At 49.7% G+C, this 15,832-nt stretch overlaps 1 protein-coding gene across 1 annotated transcript in view; it reads right to left on the bottom strand.

Annotated features, from left to right (window-relative positions):
* LOC138515428 (zinc finger protein 208-like) overlaps nucleotides 1–14,751 on the bottom strand; it is a 410,867-nt gene extending 396,116 nt beyond the window's left edge. The window contains exon 1 of the mRNA XM_069630272.1: nucleotides 14,506–14,751. The gene's annotated coding sequence lies outside the window, so the exon portion shown is untranslated. The remainder of the gene's footprint in view (nucleotides 1–14,505) is intronic.
* Nucleotides 14,752–15,832: the final 1,081 nt, after the last annotated feature.

Here is a 15,832-nt window from a genome sequence, read left to right as displayed (position 1 = left end):
CAATACGTAACAAATACCACATACCATGGATATCCGCTCTTCTGGATCAACTAGGTTCCTCCAAGATATTCACTAAACTGGATTTGAGGGGGGCCTATAATCTAGTCAGAATGCGTCAAGGTGACGAATGGAAGACCACATTCAAGACCAGGTATGGGTTGTTTGAATATTGCGTGATGACATTCGGCTTGTGCAACACCCCAGCTACGTTTCAACACTTCATTAACGACGTGTTTGGGGACATGCTGGACAGTTTTCTTGTTGTATATCTTGATGATAGATGAGTTCTTCCAAAGTAAAGGCAATCCTAGACTGGCCGGTACCGACTAACTTGAAAGCATTGCAGTCGTTTCACGGCTTTGCAGATTTCTATAGATGCTCCTCTTACCTCTCTTATGAGTTCTAAGAAAGCCTTCATTTGGGACCACGCAGCTCAGGAAGCATTTGACGTACTCAAAGCTGCGTTCACGACTGCCCCTGTTCTGCTACATCCGAACCTTGCACTACCCTATGTTGTGGAGGCGGATGCCTCCGACGTGGCTGTTGGGGCAATCCTCTCCCAGAAATGTGGGGATACTAACGACCTACATCCAGTGGCGTTTCACTCCAGAAAACTGACACCCTACGAAGTCAACTACACTATCACCAAGAGGGAATTACTTGCAGTGCGGGATGCCTTTCTTGTGTGGAGACACCATCTCCTGGGAACGGCCCTACCAGTACAGGTCTACACGATTCATCACAATCTTTTGGCCTTACAATTGGTGAAGTGTACCACTGCCCGCCATGCTCATTGTAACAAGTTTTTCTCGATGTACCATTTTGTTATCACCTATCGGCCCGGTTCAAGACACTCGAAAGCGGATGCGTTGTCACGCATCCATGGTTCATCTACTCGTGCCGATAGTGGCAGTCCTCTCTTACTCCCCCATCAAGTGGTCTGTGGTTGCACCATGCAACCTCTTTTGCGTGCTTAGCTACTGAAGTGGGTACGTCTGCATCCACAAGTGGTCAAGGACAACGGTCTGGATGTTGTCCAGGGCCTTCCTTATCATCATGGTTTGATCTACCTTCCTGACATTACCTCTTGCAGAACCGTCATACAGTGGTGTCATGATTCCAAGTTTGCGGCACACCCGGGCGGCAGGAAAACACTTGTCCTATTACGTCGCTGGTGGCCATCCATGAGTAAGGACGTACCCGAATACATAACGGCATGTGCTCTCTGCGCCCAATGCAAGAGTACATCTACTAAACCCATGGGGCTCTTGCACCCATTACCCATCCCTGAATAACCATAGGTCATGTTATCTATGGATTTCATAGTGGAATTAACCGAAACTAACGGCTATGATGCCATTTGGGTGGTGATTGATTCCATTTCCAAGATGGCCTTGTTCGTACCTTGTAAAGGTCTTCCCACTGCTCCCGTCTTGGTGGATCTGTTTTTAAGACATGTCTTCAGGTTCTACCACACATTATCATTTCGGATCGAGGATTTACTTCTCATTTCTGGAGGGCTCTCACACATTCCTTGAGTATTGATGAGCGATTCTCAAGCGCTTATCATTCGCAGACGGATGGCCAAACTGAACATCTGAATGCTACTCTCGAACAGTTCCTGCGTTGCCTTGTTCTTCAACACCACGATACCTGGTTGTCAGTCTCAGTCATGGCAGAGTTCTCCTATAATAACTCAATACATACTTCCACTGGCTCTTCACCCACCTAAAGAGATCCTTTCAAGAATGGAGACACCTGCTGATAGGAACCTAATACCCGATAGAAGTCCGGACCGATCATCACAATCTGAGAGTCCTACAACACAGTAGACAGGCCAGATGGGGGCACTTCTTTTCTTCTTACCGGACCAATTTTACCTTTGTTCCAGGAAAGACTAATTTGATGGCTGATGCCCTCCCTCGCAAACCTAGTCACCCTAAAACCACCTTTGTCAGAGAACATTTCTTTCTGGACTACACTTTTGTATTTCTAGTGACTGATTAATTGACCATGCTCCAAAAAGCTACACCCTCCTTAGATTCAGAAATCATCAAAGACAAGGACAAACTATGTCTATCATCCGAAGACGGTCTATATTTTCATAACACCAGGTTGTATCTTGCAACAGAAGAATTGAGAAAAGAAGCCCTTTGCATGAACCATGACACAGTGTTAGTGATAGCTACACTTCAACGGATTAACAGAAATTTCTGGTAGCCTAAACTCTCTCAAGATGTACACGACTATGTGACCTCCTGTATCGTCTGTTGCCAAACCAAGACCTCTCACAAACACCCTTATGGTCTATTGGTTCAACCTCCCATTCCTACCAAACTCTGGCAACAAATCTCTACTGACTTCATAGTTGATCTTCCTCCCTCTCAGGGTCACACAGCAATCATGGTCACTGTAGATCCGGTTACAAAATTAGCACATTTTGTAGCCATCCCCAGGAAACCTATTGCTGCACAAATGACCACGTTATTCCTTCAGTCCATCTTTGCCAAACATGGTCTCCCTGATACCATCATATGAAACCGCGGGTTTCAATATACTTCCCGATTTTGGACACTTGTTTGCAAAACATTAGGCATACAATGCGCATTAAGTTCAGGGATTCATCCCCAAACTAATGGACAAACCGAAAGGTTAAACCAAATCCTTGAGCAATATTTACATTGTTTTGTTTCAGCTCTTCAGGACAATTGGAAGGATTTCTTACCTTTGGCAGAATTTGCTTACAACAATTCCCATCACAATTCCATCAACAGTCCTTTTTTTTGCACCTATGGTTATCACCCTTCCAGTATACTCACTGTCACTCTGTCCTACTCCCCTAGTCCTACGATTGACACCTGATGGATTCCATCAAAAAGGGACATACCGAAGCCTTATCCGCTCTCACCCATTCCAAGGAACTGCAAAAGAAACAGGCAGACAAGAAAAGGACTACAGAACCTTTATTACGTATCGGTGATAAGGTGTGGTTAGCCTCAGAATTTCTGCCTTGCCACTTAGTCCCTTCCAAATTATCCCCAAGGTACTTTGGACCATTTGCCGTTTCGGCCGTAATCGGTCCAGGGGCATATCGGATAAAACTCCCCAACTCACTGAACCGGATACATCCGGTATTTCACATCTCACAACTCAAACCCCATGTCCATGATCGTTTCGACAGAAAAACAGTTACTTCTCCACCACCGGTCAATACACAGTCAGGCCCAGAATACGAAGTCGCAGGGATTTGTGATTCTCGTTACTACCAAGGCCGCCTACAGTATCTCATCGACTGGAAGGGATATTAAAGATATTAAAGTGATCACACTTGGGAACCAGCTTCTCATGTACATGCCCCAGCTTGTGTAAGACGTTTACATAGATCACGTCCTTGGAAACCTGGACCATATCCCCCACAATGCCGGCATACTGTCAGGCACAGATATTCTCTCTGGAAAAGGTGGAAATTGCGCCTTTAATATCTTCTTACCCTTCCCAACATGGAGGATCACTATGCCATTATTCTGGAAAAGGTGGAAATTGCGCCTTTAATATCTTCTATCCCTTCCCAACATGGAGGATCACTATGCCATTATTTTGATCCTACTACTCTAGTCTAGTTGTTTTCCAATATGGCCACCAGGAATCCTTTAAAAACACCCCATGAACATTAAGTGGCGCGTTACTTCGAATCCCATTGCTCTCAGGAAATGCTGTCAGAATAGGCTGATTCTTTCTTTCTTCCATGTCTCTCCATTCTCACCTCCCTTGTGTGTTTTCTCTCCCTGCTATCCTTCCTTATAGAACTCTAACGGTAATTGCCATCCGATAATTTCCAGAATACTGTTATACTCGCCGTGGTTCTCGCACACCCCACTCTCCGCATTGTAATTCTTTAGCTGCATTGTTATTTGTCACTTTGCGCTGTGTGATTTCATTTGCCGTGTCGTTTTTATACATGTAGAGCCAAAAACATTGGCCGTGTGTATTCTCACACGCGACTTTTGGAAGTCAGTGCTAAAATGGAAAACTTTCCATCGCTCGCGCCACCTGCCATCAGCCCGCCGAGCTTGTGGAAAGTATCTGTTATTCAAACACCAATAAATCTACTAACTGATGTTTTCTCATTCGTTCCACGTTATTGCTAGCTTGAAACTGAAGAAATCTACAGAAATCCTAGGGATTCCTCGTGATCAACACTATAAAGGATCTCTCTGCACAGATGTCACCATAAGTGCACTACCTTGCACTCCTCTAATCTGCCCTTTCATCCAATTACACAACATGTGCCTCATTCTACAGTTCAACTAGCGCGCAACTCGAGCACCATACTGCATTATCAACTACAAACTCTACTCATGCTTCACAGCTGATGAGTGGAAGAAAATCACTAGGGTAAGCATGCCACTTCTAAAGTTTCCATAATCTGCTTTATGTTTCCTTTATGTTTCCTTGACTCTGTTCTCCTCTGTAAACAGTTCCTCTTCTAAAATACCCTTTTATTCATTTGTTTTCTCTTCTGGGATTCTGAACAATCACAGAAGACTAACTCATGCACTACTCAGACAAAATTGGAGGCTGATCTCAGAAGTTCCCTGATCATCCTTCGGCACTTCAGTCCAGCTCATCTCTCTTTACATCCATAACGGGTTTCTTCCCCAGGAGGGTTTCCCCAGTTTTTCCCCTTTCCCTGTCACCATATATCAGGGACACGGGTGGAATTCGGAAAGCTCCCCATATCGTCTTGTGGTACTTGCATCCATCAGGTAATGGTTCAGTGAACAACCCTATAATTACCTCATAGACAGTAAGACATAACAGGATGCCATAAGGGTATCCCATGGGTGTTGTTCACCAAAAGGAAAACTTAACAGCTGTGCTGCCAAAGGTCTAGACTGGACCTCAATGGCAGAAAACATACAGAAAGCACACGCAGAGAAGTGGTAGGACAAGGACTGGGAGGCCCTAACCCTCCATAAGGCATTTGCAGCATCACAGGGACCAACCCGTGAATGACATGGCCATAGTGACACTGGGTGATCAACTCTTGATTGGCATGGGCCATAATGGTATCACATGGGCCATAGCGGCATGTATGAGTCAGTGGGTGATCAAGTCTAGAATGACATGGGCAATTGTGGCATGTTTGAGTCACAGTGATCAACTCTTGAATGACATGGGCCATAATGGTATGACATGGGCGCAGTGCTGTCCCCAAGACTTCCAGCGACTGGTGTGAGATTTTTCAGTGCGCCCCCTCCCACCACAAAAGCAGAACAGCAGGGGGTTCAGTTACGTTGTTCGGCTGATACTTGTTGCCAAGTATCAGCCGAACAACGGAACTGAACCCCCTGCTGTTCTAGTCAAGCATGTTTGCGGGGTGATTCTTTAATAGGCGCTGGCCGTGTCAGGACGGTTGTTAAGTTTACATGATACTGAGTGGAGCCTCCAGCTCAGTGTCATGTAAACCGGAGGCGAGTCATCCTTTGTTTACTGTGCCGGGGGGCGCCCTTGTGCGGCTGCTCCCCCTAAGCGCTCCTTGAGCAGGAGCCTCATGGGCCTTAGTGGGAACTACGAGTCACTGGGTGATCAACTCTTGAATGACATGCGCCATATCAACTCTTGAATGACATGGGCGATAGTGGCATGCATGAGTCACTGGGTGATCAACTCTTGAATGACATGGGCCATAGTGGCATGCATGAGTCAATGGGTGATCAACTCTTGAATGACATGGGGGACAGTGGCATGTATGATGCATGAGTCACTGGGTGATCAACTCTTGAATGACATGGGGACAGTGGCATGTATGAATCAGTAGGAGATCAGCTCTTGAATGACATGGGGGACAGTGGAATGTATGAATCAGTGGGAGATCAGCTCTTGAATGACATGGGGATAGTGGCATGTATGATGCATGAGTCACTGGGTAATCAACTCTTGAATGACATGGGAGACAGTGGCATGTATGGGTCACAGGGATCAGCTCTTGAATGACATGGGGGACAGTAGCATGTATGCGTGACGGGGATCAGCTCTTGAATGACATGGGGGACAGTAACATGTATGGGTCAAAGGGATCAACTCTTGAATGACATGGGGGGCAGTGGCATGTATGATGCATGAACTCTTGAATGACATGGGGGACAGTGGCATGTATGATGCATGAACTCTTGAATGACACGGGGGACAGTGGCATGTATGATGCATGAACTCTTGAAAGACATGTGGACTGTGGCATGTATGATGCATGAACTCTTGAATGACCTGGCGGCAGTGGCCTGTACGATGTATGAGTCACTGGGTAATCAACTCTTGAATGGCATGGGGGACAGTGGCATGTATGGGTCACAGGGATCAACTCTTGAATAACATGGGGGACAGTAGCATGTATGGGTGATGGGGATCAGCTCTTGAATGACATGGTGGACAGTAGCATGTATGGGTCACAGGGATCAACTATTGGATGACATGGGGGCAGTAGTATGTATGATGCATGAACTCTTGAATGACATGGAGGGCAGTGGCATGTATGGTGCATGACCTCTTGAATAACATGGGGACAGTGGCATGTATGATGCATGAACTCTTGAATTACATTGGGGACAGTGGTATGTATGATGCATGAACTCTTGAATGACATGGGGGACAGTGGCATGTATGATGCATGAACTCTTGAATGACATGGGGGCCATTGGCATGTATGATGCATGAGTCACTGGGTAATCAACTCTTGAATGACATGGGGGACAGTGGCACGTATGGGTCACAGGGATCAACTCTAGAATGACATGGGGGACAGTGGCATGTATGAATCAGTGGGAGATCAGCTCTTGAATGGCATGGGGGACAGTGGCATGTATGATGTGATATGATATGGCATTTGTAACACACCTATTATACACAAGTGTTTCAAGGCGCAACGAGGCAGGGGGGGGACACAGGGAAGACAGACAACGATCCTACTAGGCCAAGTGTCATTCAGATCGCGCAAGTGCATGGGTAGAGGGGAAGGGAAAGTGCAAGGGGAAAGGGAGAGGGGAAAGTGCAGTACAGGGGTAGTAGAATAAGATAAATAATAAGGGCCAGCTGGTGGCAAGTGCAAGGTAAGTGCAGACAAGTGCTGGGAAGGGGGCTGTAGGGATACAGAGACAGACCCGCAGTGCAGGGGTTGCCAGGGAGGCAGTGCAAGGGGAGAGTGGCTGGGCCAAGGACCGAGATCGGTGAGAGTGGCCCAGTTGCAGATTCAGTGCAGTTTAAGTCAGGAATTTAGCAGGGAAGAGGGGGAGAGAAAGCAGAAGCAAAGAGGAAGGTTTTGAGGTGCTTCCGGAACTGGAGATGGTTCTCCTCAAGTTTCAGCGAGGCAGGAAGGCTGTTCCAGAGGGAGGCCCCTGCTGCAGAGAGAAATCTACCTGCAACTCGTTGCTTGGAGAAGCGGCTGACCCTGAGGGAGTTGGAGGCGGAAGAGCGAAGAGCTCGAGAAGGAAGATATTTAGGAAGAGAGAGTTGAATGTATTTTGGCCCCAGAAGGACTTGTGGACAATGCAGAGGGTTTTGAACTTAATCCTCGCAGCCACTGGGAGCCAGTGCAGAGATTTCAGTCCTGGAGAGATACGGTCCCTGGGATTGAGGCCAAGGACAAGTCTCGCAGTCCTGTTCTGGATGAGTTGCACAGGGCGGAGAGTAGAGGCAGGCAGATTTAGATAGAGGTTGTTACAGTAGTCCAGCTTAGAGAGAACCAGGGCTCTGGAGACAGTGAGCTTCTGGGGAAAGGAGAGGAAAGGAAGAATACCTCTAAGGAGGTACAGCTGGTAGTGTGACTTCTCAGAGACGTCAGATATGTGAGGAGAGAAGGAGAGTGTGGAGTTGAAGATGACCCCGAGGTTTTTTGCCTTGCAGGTAGGATCAGGAAGTGGACCAAGAGAGGCCAGCCAGAGAGCTGCAGGGAAGGAGGGAGTGGGTGTGCCGATGAGTAGAATCTCAGCCTTACTGGCATTAAGGCAGAGGTCATTGGCGGCACACCATTCCTGGATAGCAGACAGACAGTCAGAGATGAGGGAAGGAGAGGAGGAGGCCGAGGGTAGCCTGAAAATGAGCTGGGCGTCATCCACATAGCACTGAAAGTTGAGGCAGAGAGCGGCGATGCGGTGGGCAAGAAGTGCCAGATACTGGTTGAACAGCCAGGGAGAGAGGTTACATCCCTGGGGGACACCACAGGTAGAGAAAAAGATGTCAGAGAGGAAGGACCCCAGTTGGACCTGGGAGAGTCGATTGGAGAGGAAAGAGGTCAGCCACGCCAGAGCCTGACCAGTGATACCCAGGTTATCACGGAGACAGTTGAGCAGGATGGCATGGTTGACAGTATCAAATGCAGAAGAGAGATCGAGCAAAATGAGAACACACGGAGTGTTAGAGTCAAGGTTGGAGAGCAGGTCTTCACGGATGTTCAGGAGAGCAGTTTCCGTGCTTCTGGCAGCTCTGAAGCCAGACTGATGGTCATGAAGACTACCAACAGATTCAGCATGGAGATTAAGCTGGGAGATGGCAAGTTTCTCCAGGAGCTTGCCCAGGAAGGGAGTGATGGAGATTGGGCGATAGTAAGCCGGGCAGGAGGGGTCGGAAGAGGGTTTCTTAAGAAGAGGGTCACAAGGGAGTGCTTATGGGGGGATGGGAAGACTCCAGAGGCGAAGGAGTGATTGCAGAAGTCAGCCAAGGCAGGAGCTAGGGAGTCGATGTGGTCCTTGATAGTTTTGGAGGAACAGGGGTGAATCTTCTTTGACGAGACTTTCATAGATCGGACTTGTCTGGAAACCTCGTCAGCAGAGAAAAGGGGAAAGTGTTATAAATAGCGTCTCGAGAACGCTGTGTACCTGTTCGTCCAGTTGGGTTCCTTGATTATGAGGCCAGGCTGTCAGATGATCCGAGGAGACGTAAATGATGACGCGGGGAACCAGCCCAACACCAGCCCGAATGAAAACCGGATTGGAGATGAACCAGCTCCCAACGCCACGGTTGGCTCACCCCTGATTTGCGTGGCGTCAGGACAGTGCAAGCACTGGCAGGGGGAGCCTCTGAGTAGTAGGTTCAAGGTCCACTGGAGGCAGGTAGATCCCGACAGTAACTGAAGATATCAGGAGACCAGAAGCAAAACAGGACCTCAGGAGCGATGACTAGGCAGCAAAGTGGAGCAGGCTGATGTAACTGAATGAACAAGGAACCAGACGAAGCCAAGGGATTCAGAGCCAGATGGGATCGGGAAGGACTGAACCCGGCAGGCAGGGAGGAGGGACAGAGACCAGAACAAGGAGGGCCAGAGGGAATTCAGAACCTGGAAGGTAGCAGGGTGGAGGGAGCGAGGAGGAAAGGGTACGGAACAGGGGATCCCCAGGCAGAACAAGGACAGGAGGGAGATAACAGGAAACCAGAAAGGTAATGCTAGGACGGTGAAAACACGATCCGTACAAACCGCGTTGAGACGCGGTTTGGAAAAGGATCAGGGCGCCTTAAGTAGGCCCACCAGCACCTGAGAGGCTTGCAACGCAAGCTGTGCTGTTTCCCAGGCATGAGCTACCCATAACGAGGCTTGAGCCGCAGATCTCCCCGCATCGAACAACCTGCGCACCGCGCATGCGCGGAGAGCGGACGCCCGCGCATGCGCGGAACAGAGCGCACAGGAGACCCGGAAGCGCCCGAGACCCAGGACAACCCCGGACACCGAAGCCGAAAGCGGGGATACATCCTCCAGGACGGGGAACGCCGTAGCGAGCAAGGAGATCCCAGGACAGGCGGCGTGACAGAAAGGCAGAGAGGGAGGGAGGAGGGGTGGCTGCAGAAGGGCCAGAGGAAGAGCAGGGAATAGAGGGAGGGAGGTGATAGGAGGAGAGGACAGGATGTCCTGAGTTTTTGAAATGAAGTGAGAGGCCAGTGCCGTGCAGAGGGTCTGGGAGGGGACAGGAGAGATAGAGACTGCAGCAGGGTTGGCCAGTTCCTTACAGATTTTAAAGAGTTCAGCCAAATTATTACATGCCGCAGAGATGCGGGCTTTGGTAAGGGCTCTCTTCTTGGTGAGAACGGAGAGCGGGTATTGCCTTTGGAGCAGGCGGCAGGCCAGTTTGTCAGAGGATGAACATGAAGCACGCCATTTCCTCTCTACCACCCTGCACTTGCATTTTAGGGTAACGAGATCCGAGTCATACCAGGAGTTACATTTGGCTTTGGGCTTCAGGCGGGTTCACATGACAGGGGCAAGGATATCAAGAGTATCAGATATAGCAGAGTGGAGAGGGCTGTGTCAGGGTGGGAGTCAGCCGAAGGGGGCGGGGGTGATGAGAAGGTGGCGGCAAAAGCCTCAACTGACACGCGCTTCATGGGTCGGATGACCGAGAAGGAGGGTGGCAGTGATGTAGGGGGCTTTACCTGAGGGGTAGGGAAGGTGAGGTGGGAGGATAGGAGAAAGTGATCAAACCAGGAGAGAAGAGTGGAGAGGGGGACAGAGAGGGGAAGGTCAGAAGAGATCAGAGAATCAGGAGTGTGCCCTGCAGAATGAGTCGGCCCAGATGGGAGAAAAGAGAGTTAGAGAGAGTCGCAGAGGTCGCGAAAGTGTCCACATGTCTATGGTGCATGAACTCTTGAATGACATGGGGGACAGTGGCATGTATGATGCATGAACTCTTGAATGACATGGGGACAGTGGCATGGGGGGCAGTGGCATGTATGATGCATGAACTCTTGGATAGCATGGGGGACAGCGGCATGGGGACAGTGGCATGTATGATGCATGAACTCTTGAATGGCATGGGGGACAGTGGCATATATGATGCATGAGGTCTTGAATGACATGGGGGCAGTGGCATGCATGATGCATGAACTCTTGAATGACATCGATGCATGAACTCTTGAATGACATGGGGCAGTGGCATGTACGATGCATGAACTCTTGAATGACATGGGGGACATTGGCATGTATGATGCATGAACTCTTGAATGACATGGATGCATGAACTCTTGAATGACATGGGGGCAGTGGTATGGGGCAGTAGCATGTATGATGCATGAACTCTTGAATGGCATGGGGGGCAGTGGCATGTATGGTGCATGAACTCTTGAATGGCATGGGGGACAGTGGCATGTATGATGCATGAGCTCTTGAATGACATGGGGGGCAGTGGCATGCATGATGCATGAACTCTTGAATGACATGGATGCATGAACTCGTGAATGTCAAGAGCTCATGCATCATACATGCCACTGCCCCCCATGTCATTCAAGAGTTCATGCATCATACATGCCACTGTCCCCCATGTCATTCAAGAGTTCATGCATCATACATGCCACTGTCCCCCATGTCATTCAAGAGTTCATGCATCATACATGCCACTGTCCCCCATGTCATGCACTCTTGAATGACATGGGGGAAGTGGCATGCATGGATGCATGAACTCTTGAATGTCAAGAGCTCATGCATCATACATGCCACTGCCCCCATGTCATTCAAGAGCTCATGCATCATACATGCCACTGCCCCCATGTCATTCAAGAGTTCATGCATCATACATGCCACTGCCCCCATGGCATGAACTCTTGAATGGCATGGGGGCAGTGGCATGTATGATGCATGAGCTCTTGAATGACATGGGGGCAGTGGCATGCATGATGCATGAACTCTTGAATGACATGGGGGCAGTGGCATGTGTGATGCATGAGCTCTTGAATGACATGGGGGACAGTGGCATGTATGATGCATGAACTCTTGAATGACATGGGGGCAGTGGCATGCATGATGCATGAACTCTTGAATGCCATGGGGCAGTGGCATGTATGATGCATGAACTCGAATGACATGGGGGCAGTGGCATGCATGATGCATGAACTCTTGAATGATATGAATGCATGAACTCTTTAATGACATGGGGCAGTTGCATGTATGATGCATGCATTATTGAATGACATGGGGGCAGTGGCATGTATGATGCATGAGCTCTTGAATGACATCGGGGACAGAGGCATGTATGATGCATGAACTCTTGAATGACATGGGGGACAGTGGCATGTATGATGCATGAGCTCTTGAATGACATGGGGGACAGTGGCATGTATGATGCATGAGCTCTTGAATGACATGGGGCAGTGGCATGTATGATGTATGAGCTCTTGAATGACATGGGGCAGTGGCATGTCTGATGCATGAGCTCTTGAATGACGTGGGGGCAGTGGTATGGGGCAGTAGCATGTATGATGCATGAACTCTTGAATGGCATGGGGCAGTGGCATGTATGATGCATGAACTGGAATGACATGGGGACAGTGGCATGGGGGCAGTGGCATGTATGATGCATGAGCTCTTGAATGACATGGGGCAGTGGCATGTCTGATGCATGAGCTCTTGAATGACATGAGGGACAGTGGCATGTATGATGCATGAACCCTTGAATGACATGGGGCAGTGGTATGGGGCAGTAGCATGTATGATGCATGAACTCTTGAATGGCATGGGGCAGTGGCATGTATGATGCATGAACTGGAATGACATGGGGACACTGGCATGGGGGCAGTGGCATGAATGATGCATGAACTCTTGAATGACATGGATGCATGAACTCTTGAATGACATGGGGCAGTGGCATGTATGATGCATGAACTCGAATGACATGGGTCAGTGGCATGCATGATGCATGAACTCTTGAATGACATGGATGCATGAACTCGAATGACATGGGGCAGTGGCATGTATGATGCATGAACTCGAATGACATGGGGCAGTGGCATGCATGATGCATGAACTCGAATGACATGGGGCAGTGGCATGTATGATGCATGAACGCGAATGACATGGGGCAGTGGCATGTATGATGCATGAACTCGAATGACATGGGGCAGTGGCATACATAATGCATGAACTCTTGAATGACATGGATGCATGAACTCTTGAATGGCATGGGGCAGTGGCAGGTATGATGCATGAACTCGAATGACATGTGGCAGTGACATGCATGATGCATGAACTCTTGAATGACATGGATGCAAGAACTCGAATGACATGGGGCAGTGGCATGTATGATGCATGAACTCGAATGACATGGGGCAGTGGCATGTATAATGCATGAACTCGAATGACATGGGGAAGTGGCATGCATGAACTCTCGAATGACGTGGGGCAGTGGCATGCATGATGCATGAACTCTTGAATGACATGGATGCATGAACTCGAATGACATGGGGCAGTGGCATGTATGATGCATGAACTCGAATGACATGGGGGCAGTGGCATGCATGATGCATGAACTCTTGAATGACATGGATGCATGAACTCGAATGACATGGGGCGGTGGCATGTATGATGCATGAACTCGAATGACATGGGGCAGTGGCATGTATGATGCATGAACTCGAATGACATGGGGCAGTGGCATGTATGATGCATGAACTCGAATGACATGGGGCAGTGGCATGCATGATGCATGAACTGTTGAATGACATGGGGCAGTGGCATGTATGATGCATGAACTCGAATGACATGGGGCAGTGGCATGTATGATGCATGAACTCTTGAATGACATGGATGCATGAACTCGAATGACATGGGGCAGTGGCATGCATGATGCATGAACTCTTGAATGACATGGGGGCAGTGGCATGCATGATGCATGAACTCTTGAATGACATGGGGGCAGTGGCATGTATGATGCATGAGCTGGAATGACATGGGGCAGTGGCATGTATGATGCATGAACTCTTGAATGACATGGATGCATGAACTCGAATGACATGGGGCAGTGGCATGCATGATGCATGAACTCGAATGACATGGGGCAGTGGCATGTATGATGCATGAGCTGGAATGACATGGGGCAGTGGCATGCATGATGCATGAACTCTTGAATGACATGGGGCAGTGGCATGTATGATGCATGAACTCGAATGACATGGGGCAGTGGCATGTATGATGCATGAACTCTTGAATGACATGGATGCATGAACTCGAATGACATGGGGCAGTGGCATGCATGATGCATGAACTCTTGAATGACATGGAGGCAGTGGCATGCATGATGCATGAACTCTTGAATGACATGGGGGCAGTGGCATGTATGATGCATGAGCTGGAATGACATGGGGCAGTGGCATGCATGATGCATGAACTCTTGAATGACATGGGGCAGTGGCATGCATGATGCATGAACTCTTGAATGACATGGGGCAGTGGCATGTATGATGCATGAACTCTTGAATGACATGGATGCATGAACTCGAATGACATGGGGCAGTGGCATGCATGATGCATGAACTCTTGAATGACATGGGGGCAGTGGCATGCATGATGCATGAACTCTTGAATGACATGGGGCAGTGGTATGCATGATGCATGAACTCTTGAATGACATGGGGGCAGTGGCATGATGTATGAATTATGGGGAGATCAACTCTGGAGAGCATTGACAAGTGCAGAATTAGGTCAAAAGATGACTGGAATAGTGCAACACGGGAGGTGCACGAGATGACGCTTACCGGAAGCGAGGAGGGGGAGGGGCACTCATGAGGTCACAGTGAGAAGCAACAGGTCAGCGCCGGGCGTCCCGCGGCTCACATGACGTCACGGCCATGTTCAGCAACGCTCTGTCGGCCCCCACGTGACATCCGCACCACGTGACCATCGCGCGAAGGGGAGGGCGGGGCCGATATGCGCGTGGGCATAGAGCGCGGCATCCGCGGGTGGTCCCCTATGGAGTGCCCATCCGAGAAGCGCACCGTAACATCTGCACGTGACGGTGGGCGCGTAGCGTCATACGTCATCACGTGGGCAGTCGGGAAGTCGACGGCGCCGCCATTGCTGGCTGACTGGTTGCTAGATCCGTTCCTCTAATAGGAAGTAGTCCACGGCGTTTGGAAGTGGCGGGTAGTTGGCGGAGCTGGGGACAGGGTGTGAGCTGGTGGGGGGCGTTTGTTTGCTGTAGGGTAGCTGTTGGTGTGGATTGGTGGGGTGTGGTAGTTTGCAGTAGGGTGGCTGGTGGTGTTGAATTGGGGGTAGTGGTTGTTTGTGGTTTGGTGGCTGGAGGTTGTGTGGAAGTGTGGGTGTCGCTCGGGTTGGTCGCGGTGGGTGAGCGGTGGCACGCGGTGCCTCGCCTGAAGCGCATGTGTAGGCGTACGGGCCGGGGTCTCGCAGGTCTGCGCGCCGGTCTCCGGGGCTCACTGGGTGGTGATTTGAGTGGTGGGGTGGCTGGTGGTGTTGGATTGGGGGGGTGCTTGTTTGTGGTTGGGTAGCTGGTGGTTTGTGTGGAAGTCTGGCCTGTGTGTTGATCGGCGGGGTTGGTGCACATCATCCTTTAGGATGGGGAAGCGCCTGCGTGGGTCTGCCCATGCATTCAATAATTAAGAGGAAGAAGAGCTGGCTGACTGCCCGCCGTGCCCGGGACAGAGAGGAGGTGGATTAAGACTCTTTACTAAAGAGCACCTCTCAACTCACACGCTCCTGGCTGCTGTCACCCGCCAAGCCTCCCACATGCCCATAGGATTCAATGGGCTTTCACCCGCTAAATAGAAAATCGGGTGTTTTTACCCGGCCAGAGGCCGAGCCACGCTCTTTCAGCTGCTGCGCGTGCTTAATGCTGTCCAAGGGAGGCAGTCTCGCCCTAAAAACAGACGTTTCCACAGTGGGATCACCATCCATCATAGCCTTTAAATATATATGTCTACAATAAAAGGGTTACCTAACAAATATAACTTTGCTTTGAAGTAGTTACAATCAAAACTGGAAGGGGGGGGTATGATGCTCACAGCCTGCGAGCTTGAGGTGTGCCGGGAATGGCAGGTGGGGCCTGCAGATGGGCAGCATTTC

Source organism: Ambystoma mexicanum, chromosome 6q (genome assembly GCF_040938575.1).
Source record: "Ambystoma mexicanum isolate Mex_15411 chromosome 6q, UKY_AmexF1_1, whole genome shotgun sequence".
NCBI classification, from domain to species: Eukaryota; Metazoa; Chordata; class Amphibia; order Caudata; family Ambystomatidae; genus Ambystoma; species Ambystoma mexicanum.
Note: the sequence above shows the minus strand (reverse complement) of the source record. Positions and strands in the feature narration are given on the sequence as shown.